The following is an 8,204-nucleotide window of genomic DNA, read 5'->3' as shown; positions in this document are numbered from 1 at the left end:
ATAATCTAGTTGCTCATTTATTTTAAGAGAATATTTTTTGATAAACTAGAAGCTTTATTCATCAAATAATCTAAATTTATTGAAAATATTCTAATTCCTATGTCATGTGACAGTATGGAAATAATCATTAAATTACACATAGTTTACACATAGTTTATGGATGAATGAAACAAATTAAATATTACACATAGCTTATGGATGAATGAAACAACAAATTAAATATTGAATAAATATAATGTGAATTTTGTGGAATTCTTTATACGTTTTACTTGATTAGAATCAAAGTTAAGCTTAAATTTTTAAAAGTTCAATATAAAAAAAATGAAGAAATCTTATAATAATAAATTCCTCATGGGGAATCATTCATATTTTACAGCTGTATTAAGATATAATGGAAGTATAATATAAACTAGATAGATATTCAATTTGAAAAATTTTGATTTATCATTATACCTATGAAACCATCACTGCAAATCAAGGTAATGAACATATCAATTGTCCCAAAAGTTTAAACAATCTCCACTCCCTTCCCCAGGCAACCACTCATCTGTTTTCTGTCACTATAGATTAATTTGTATATCCCAGAATTTTAAATAAATGTACATATATTTATGTTCCCTTTTTTCCTCTGGCTTGTTGTAAACAGCATAATTATTTTGACATTCATCCTTGTTGCCTGAATCAATATATTCTTAATTATTGAGTAGTATTTCATTATATGGATATACTACAATTTGCTTATCCATTCATCTGTTAATAGATGTTTGGGTTGCTTACAGTTTGGGGTTACTAAAAAATAAAGCATCACGAAAAACTGTGCACCAGTCTTTGTGTGGACATACATTTTATATCTCTTCGACATAGAATGGGCAGGGGATGATTAGGTTATACAAAAATCGTATGTTTAAATGTTCAAGAAACTGTAAAGAATTTTTCCAAAGTCATTATAATAGTTTACATTCCTTTCGGCCAGTGTATGAGAGTTCGAGTTGCTCTGCATGCTTACCAACACTTGGTATGGTCCAAACTTGATTTTTGGCAATTCTCCTAGGGATACAGTGGTGTCTCGCTGTGGTTTAATATGCATTTCTCTAATGACTAATGATCTTAAGCATCTTTTTATATGCTTATTTATATCCATACATATTCTTTGTTGAAGTGTCTGTTCAAAACTTTTTTCCATTATTAATTGGGTTGTATGTATTATTTTTATTGAGTTGTAAGTTTGCTGTACAATATATTTTAGAAAGAAGTCCTTTGTCAGATAAATGTTTGCAAATATCTTCTTCCAGTTAGTAACTTGTCTTTTCTTTTTTGTAACAGTGATTATTGAAGAGCATTTTTTATATTTTTGATAAAATCCAATTTGACAATTTTTCTTTTTGTACTTTGTGTATCTTTTTGTACAGATATTTGTCAAATCCAGGCTCACTAAAATTTTCTCCTCTTTCTTCTGAAGGGTTTATCTATCACAATTAGATCTATTATTCATTTTGAGTTAATTTTTTTCTATTATTCATTTTGAGTTAATAGTGTGAAGTAAGGGTTGGGCTTTTATCTGTTTTTCTATGGCTATCTAACATCATTTGTTGTAAGTTTATCTTTTTTTTTTCCACTCAGTTGCCTTGATACCTTTGTCAAAAAACAATTGGTCATATATGTGTGGTCTATATGTCCATTTTTATATCAATACAAAGCTGTCATGACTAGTGCAGATTTTTCATAAGTGTTGAAATCAGATAGCGTGACGAGTAACTTTGGTATTCTTTTTCAAAATCATTTTAGCTACTGTATTATATTTGCATTTCTATGTAAGTTTTAGAATCTGCTTGTCAATTTCTGTAGTGAAGACTGCTGGAATCTTAAATAGGATTGCTGAAAACTTTAGAAATGTTTAGGAAGAATTAGTATCTTATAAGACTGAATTTTCCAATACATTAATATGATATATTCCTCTACTTAGGTCTTCTCTAATACCTCTCAGCAATGTTTTGTAGTTCTCCGTGTTTCATATGTTTTTCATATTTATCTCTATTTGATGCTTTTGCAAATAGTATTTATTTTAATTTCAGTTTCCAATTTTTCAATGCTAGTATATAGAAACACATAGATTTTTTATGTTTTTTTTTTACAGGTTTATTGAAGTATAATTGATATTTTTAAAACTGCACATATTTAATGTATATAATTTGATGACTTCAGAAATATGCATGCATACAACTGTGATATCACCACAATCAAGGTAATAAACATCCATCACCTCCAAAAGTTTCCTTGTGTCCCTTTGGTGCAGGGGGTGCTTTTTGGTTTTTTGTGGTAAGAGCACTTAACATTAGATCTACTCTCTTAAATTTTTAAGTGCACCATATTGATTGTTAACTACAAGTACTATGTTGCACAGCAGATTTCTAGAGCTTATTCATCTTGTATAACTATAAATTAATATCTATTGAACAACAACTCCCCATTTCCCCCTCTCCTCCCATCCCGTGGCAACCACCATTCTATTTTCTGCTTCTATGATTTGACTATTTTAGATATCTCACATAAATGGTACCATGCAATATTTGTTCATCTTTGACTGACTTATTCAACATAGCATAATGTCTTTCAGATCCATCTATACTGTTTCAAGTGATAGGATCTCCTTTTTTTCTGACTGAATAATATTCCATTGTATGTATATACCACATTTTTTTGTCCCATCATGGACACTGGGTTGTTGCCACATCTTGGTTATTGTGAATAATTCTGCAATGAACATTCTCATTCCTTTTCATAAATTTACATATCTTGGAGAGATTTTCATACATTTACATATCTTGGAACCTCACTACACTCATAAATTAGTTCTAGTAGGTTTTTCATAGCTTTCTTTGCATTTTCTACATAATTAGATATTCCACAAATAAAAAAGTTTTACCTCTTTCTTTCCAATCTGTATGTCTTATATTTCTTTTCCTTACTTTACTACAATAGTTAGGAATTCCAGCAAAAGAGTAAAAAGAAGTGAGGAGAAAGGATATCTTTGCCATTGTCTCCATGTTAGAGGTAAACAACCAGTTTTTACCCATTAAATATGGTGTTAGCTATTGCTTTTCTTAAAGCTCTTCATCATATTGGGGAAGTTATATTCTATTCCTAATGACTTAGACTTTTATTCACAAATATAGGTTGGTTTAATCTAACCTATATTTTTTTCTAACCTGTTAATACGATTATACTGATTTTTTAGTATCAAACCAACCTTGCATTCTTTGCATAAAATCCACTTGATCATGATGTTTTATCTTTTATATATATCATTGGATTCAATTGGATAAAATTTTATTAAGAATTTTTGTGTATATGTTGATAACAGCTAATGATCTATATTTTTGTGTCTTGTAGAATTTATGCTGGCCTCAAAAAATGAGCTGGGACATGTCCCCTCCACTTCTATTGTCTGTATGTATAGTATTGGAGTTATTAATTCCTTAAGTCTTTGGTAGAACTTACCACTTAAGGCACCTAGACCTAGAGTTTCTTTTGCATAAAGCTTTTTAACTACTTATTCATTTTCTCTCATTTATTTGGGGTTTTTCAGGCTGTTTCTTCCTGAGTGAGATTTGATAGTTTCTATCCTTCAAAACCTTTGTTCATTTCATACAAATTTTCAAATTTATTTATATAAAATAGTTCATAATTTCCCCCTTATTTTTCTTTTAAAAATTGCAGAATCCATATTGATGCCCTCTCTCTTATGGTATGGGTAATTCTGTCTTATTTAGCTTTTCTTTTCATCAGTTGTAGCAAATGTTTATACATTCAATGATCTTTCCAAAGAAATGGATTTTTGTTTCTTCAGTCTTTTCTGTTGTTTTTGTTTTCTGTTTCATTGATATCCACTCTGATCTTTATTGTTTCCTGTCTTATGATTACTTTCCGGCCTAATGCATTTTTCTTTCTCTAATTTCTTAAGATCAAGTTTATATTATTGTCTTGAGATTTATATTTTAATCTAAATATTTAGTGGTATAAATTCCTATATAAGCAGTCTTTAGCTGTGTTGCACAAATTTTTTTTGTTTCATTCAGCTTAAAATACTTTAAAATTTCTGTTGTTTCTTTCTTTGCTGGTGGATTTTTCAGAATTACGTACTTAAACTTCCAAATATGGGCAGACTGGAAGCCCAGCAAGCAATGAAGACGGCAGAGAGCAGTGGTCGCACTGGCAAGAGCAGCCGGAGCGACTCCGGGAAAGGGGTTCACATCAGCAGAGCAAGTAATTGCTGGCTTCCATCGCCTTCGGCAGGAACAGCGGGGCCTGGCCTCCAAAGCAGCTGAGTTGGAGACGGAGTTGAATGAGCACTGTCTAGTGATTGATACTCTGAAGGAGGTAGATGAAACCTGCAAGTGCTACTGCATGGTTGGAGGGTGCTGATAGAGCGAACTGTCAAAGACGTGCTGCCTGCCCTGGAGAACAACCAGGAGCAGATACAGAAGATTATTGAGACACTGACACAGCGGTTTCTGGCAAAGGGAAAAGAACTAAATGAATTCCGGGAAAAATACAATATTCGTCTCATGGGGGAAGACAAGACGCCAGCAGCCAAAGAAAACTCAGAAGGCGCTGGGGCTGAGGCCAGCCCAGCTGCAGTACTGGTCTCCTAGAGAGCAAGGCCTTTGCATTTTTTCTACCCTGACTCCCACTTCTTATAATTTCTCTTTATTGTTATTATTTTCTCTGCCATTGTAATTTTTTGGTTAATTAAATTTTTTGGTCAGAAAAAAAAAATTTCCAAATTATGTTGACAGTTTCTAGATTTTCTTTATATTTACTTCTAATTTAATTCCACTAGGCTCACACAACATACTTTTTATGATGTGAATATTTTAACAATTATTGAGACATGGATTATGGCCCAGAATATTGTATCTGTCTTAGTATTTGTTCCTTACATATTTATTCTACTGTCTGGGGACAGAGTGCTTGTGAATGTTAGTTAATTAGTTGGCATCTCACTTAAATTTAGTCATATCTCCAGGAAAAACTGTAATTTGAGGCCCATAATTAAGACATTAACTTTTGTCAATTGGTACATTTCGGCATATGTTAAAGTTAATTCAAAACCTATGTTGTAGGGCTTCCCTGGTGGCGCAGTGGTCAAGAATCTGCCTGTCAAAGCAGGGGACACAGGTTCGAGCCCTGGTCCAGGAAGATCCCACATGCCGCAGAACAACTAAGCTCACGAGCCACAACTACTGAAGCCTGTGCACCTAGAGCCCGTGCTCCGCAATGAGAAGCCACAGCAATGAGAAACCTGTGCAGCTCAACAAAGAGTAGCCCCACTCGCCGCAACTAGAGAAAGCCCGTGCACAGCAACAAAGACCCAACGCAGCCAAAAAAACAAAAAACAAACAAAAAAACACTATGTTGTAGAGGCACAAATGCCAACCAGTGCCCTTTTATCTTTTTGTTGTATGCATTATTTTAGAAAACTTTGGTTTCCAATTGGGTCAAACTGTGGGCTTCTGTTTGAGTGTTGAGTTTCCTCCTCCTGTACCCAGGGTTTTGGGGGATTTTGTTGTTGTTATTGTGTTTTGAATTTTTTGCGGTAGTTAACGGATATACTTAAGGGAGAGAGTGTCCTCTCTATACTGCTAATATTTACAAGTTTCTTACTCCAGAGAGTCTCAAATAATTATTGTCCGGGTTAAAGGTGTTCCCATGGCTTTACTGGGCTTAGAATCACAGGCTTATGCTTGGTTTATCCTTGACTACACCACAGTAATGTCTTGGGTGTGTTTTACCTATAACCCTGAGAATGAGGACCATTTTTGGAAACAGAGGCAAAGGCAGCAGCAGCAAAGGCATTTTAGAGGATTCTAGTTAGCCATCGTCTTTTAAGAGTGTGGAAATCAGCATGCCACATGGTGAGTGCTCTGTCCTCCACATGAGCAAAGAACCAGTGGGCCTATATATGGCAGGGTATTGGTCTTTCCATTCATAAGGGTGTACCAACATGATCATAGTTCAGTTTTTTCCCTTTAAAGTCATTCTTAAAATTTCACTGGTGTATATTTTTACTTGAGCATCTGTAATTTAGTCTTCAAATCTGTTATGATTTTTCTCCTGTTATGACTTTTCTATTTTTTTAGAATACAAAACTCTTGTTTAATTTTTTCCTCTTTTTGTCCATTTTTCTTCTTAGTAAAAACTAAGGTTAAATCCTGCTTGTTTTTATATCCTCAAATTTTTGTTTGAACATATTTAATTCAGCTTGGTATTTTGTGTTAAAACAGCCTTTTGCTTCATAGTTGTTTTTTGTGCAGGGAAGGGAAATTTTATTAGGTAAAATATTTTTATTCTCTTCAGTTTTATTCTTGTAGTAGTTTTATGTAGAGTTGTGTGAAGACTGCCCTGTTGCCACATTTGATAAACAAAGTTGATGGCTTGGAGTAGCTCACAAGACTCTTATTTCAAGAGAAATCTCTTCTGTTAGTGTATAAAACTGCACTTTCTTTATGAGGTGGCCTTTTGAGGAGTGTATGTGTCTGTCCTTCCAATTTCTGTTGTTTTCTTTTGCCTTCCACAAACTTTAAAATTTCCCCCAGATTTATTTTTCCTTGAAATACAGTATCCATTTCACTTTTTTTAACCTTCCTCTCTCCAAAAACCATTATCTTTCCAAAACTGCCTCCTCAACTCCCATATGTACTTTTTACCTCCAGCTTTGTTGATAAATAATTGACATACAACATTGTGTAAGCTTAAGGGGTACAACACGTTGATCTGATATACTTTTATTGCAAAATGATGACCACAGTCGTGTTACCTAACACCTCCATCACCTCACATAATTACTAGTTCTTTAGTGGTGAGAACGTTAAAGATTTACACTCTCAGCAACTTTCAGGTATATAATACAGTATTGTTAAATATAATTATCATGCTGTTACATTAGATACTCAGAACTTATTCATCTTATAGCTGGAAATTTGTACCCTTTGACCAATATCTCCCCACTTCCCCCAATTCCTAGCCCCAGGCAACCACCATTCTTCTCTTGGTTTCTATGAGTTTGGCTTTTTAGATTTCATATATAAGTGATATGATACAGTATTTGTCTTTCCCTCTCTGACTTACTTCATTTTTCATAACGTCCTCAAGGTTCACCTATGTTGTCACAAACGGCAGGATTTCCTCGGCAGGATCTTTTTATCCATTCATCTATAGACAAACACTTAGGTGGTTTCCATATCTCGACTATTGTGAACAATGCTGCCATAAACATGGGAGTGTAGATATCTCTTCAAAATCCTGATTTCAATTCCTTTGGACATATTCCCAGAAGTGGGATTGCTGGATCATTTCCTTCAATTCTGAAGGATAACTTTTCTGTATAGAATATTCTTGTTGGCAGTGTTTTGTTTTGTTTGTTTTTCTTTTAGCACTTTGCATATATCATCCCACTCTCTAGTGTCCTATAAAGTTTCTTATGAGAAATCCACTATTAGCCTAGTGGGGGTCCTTTTTATGTTATAAGCTCCTATTCTCTTGCTGCTTTTTTAGATTCTCTCTTTGCCTTTGATGTTTGACTGTTTTAGTGTAACGTGTCTTGGAAAGGATCTCTTTAAGTTGAGTTTGTTTGGTGACCTATGAGTTTCTTGAACTTGGATATCTAAATCTCTCCCTAGCTTTGGAAAGCTCTCAGCCATTATTTCTTTTTTTTTTTTTTTTAAATTTATTTGGCTGTGTCGGGTCTTCGTCGCAGCATGTGGGATCTTTGTTGTGGCATGCAGGATCTTTTGTTGCGGCATGCAGGCTTCTCTCCACTTGTGGTGCACGAGCTCAGTAGTTGAAGCACATGGGCTCTCTCTGTGTGGCACGCGGGCTGTAGAGCATGCAGGTGTAGTTGCCCCATAGCATGTGGAATCTTAGTTCCCCAACCAGGGATTGAACCCACGTCCCCTGCATTTGAAGGCAGATTCTTAACCACTCGACCACCAGGGAAGTCCTGCCATTATTTCTTTACATAAGCTTTCTGCCCCCTGCTCCCTCTCTTCTCCTTCTGGAACCCCATCAATTTGCAATTTTCTTTTTGATGGTATTCCATAGATCACATAGCCTTTCTTCACTCTCATTCTTTTATCTTTGTTCTTCTTGATAATTTCAAAGTTCCTTTCATCTAACTCACAGATTCTTTCTACTATTGAAAACAT

At 34.4% G+C, this 8,204-nt stretch overlaps 1 pseudogene; it reads left to right on the top strand.

Annotated features, from left to right (window-relative positions):
- The first annotated feature begins 4,154 nt into the window (after positions 1-4,154).
- LOC132427860 (prefoldin subunit 2 pseudogene) lies at positions 4,155-4,652 on the top strand (annotated as a pseudogene).
- The last annotated feature ends 3,552 nt before the right edge of the window (positions 4,653-8,204 follow it).

This window comes from Delphinus delphis, chromosome 7 (assembly GCF_949987515.2).
Source record: "Delphinus delphis chromosome 7, mDelDel1.2, whole genome shotgun sequence".
Lineage (NCBI taxonomy): Eukaryota > Metazoa > Chordata > Mammalia > Artiodactyla > Delphinidae > Delphinus > Delphinus delphis.
Note: the sequence above shows the minus strand (reverse complement) of the source record. Positions and strands in the feature narration are given on the sequence as shown.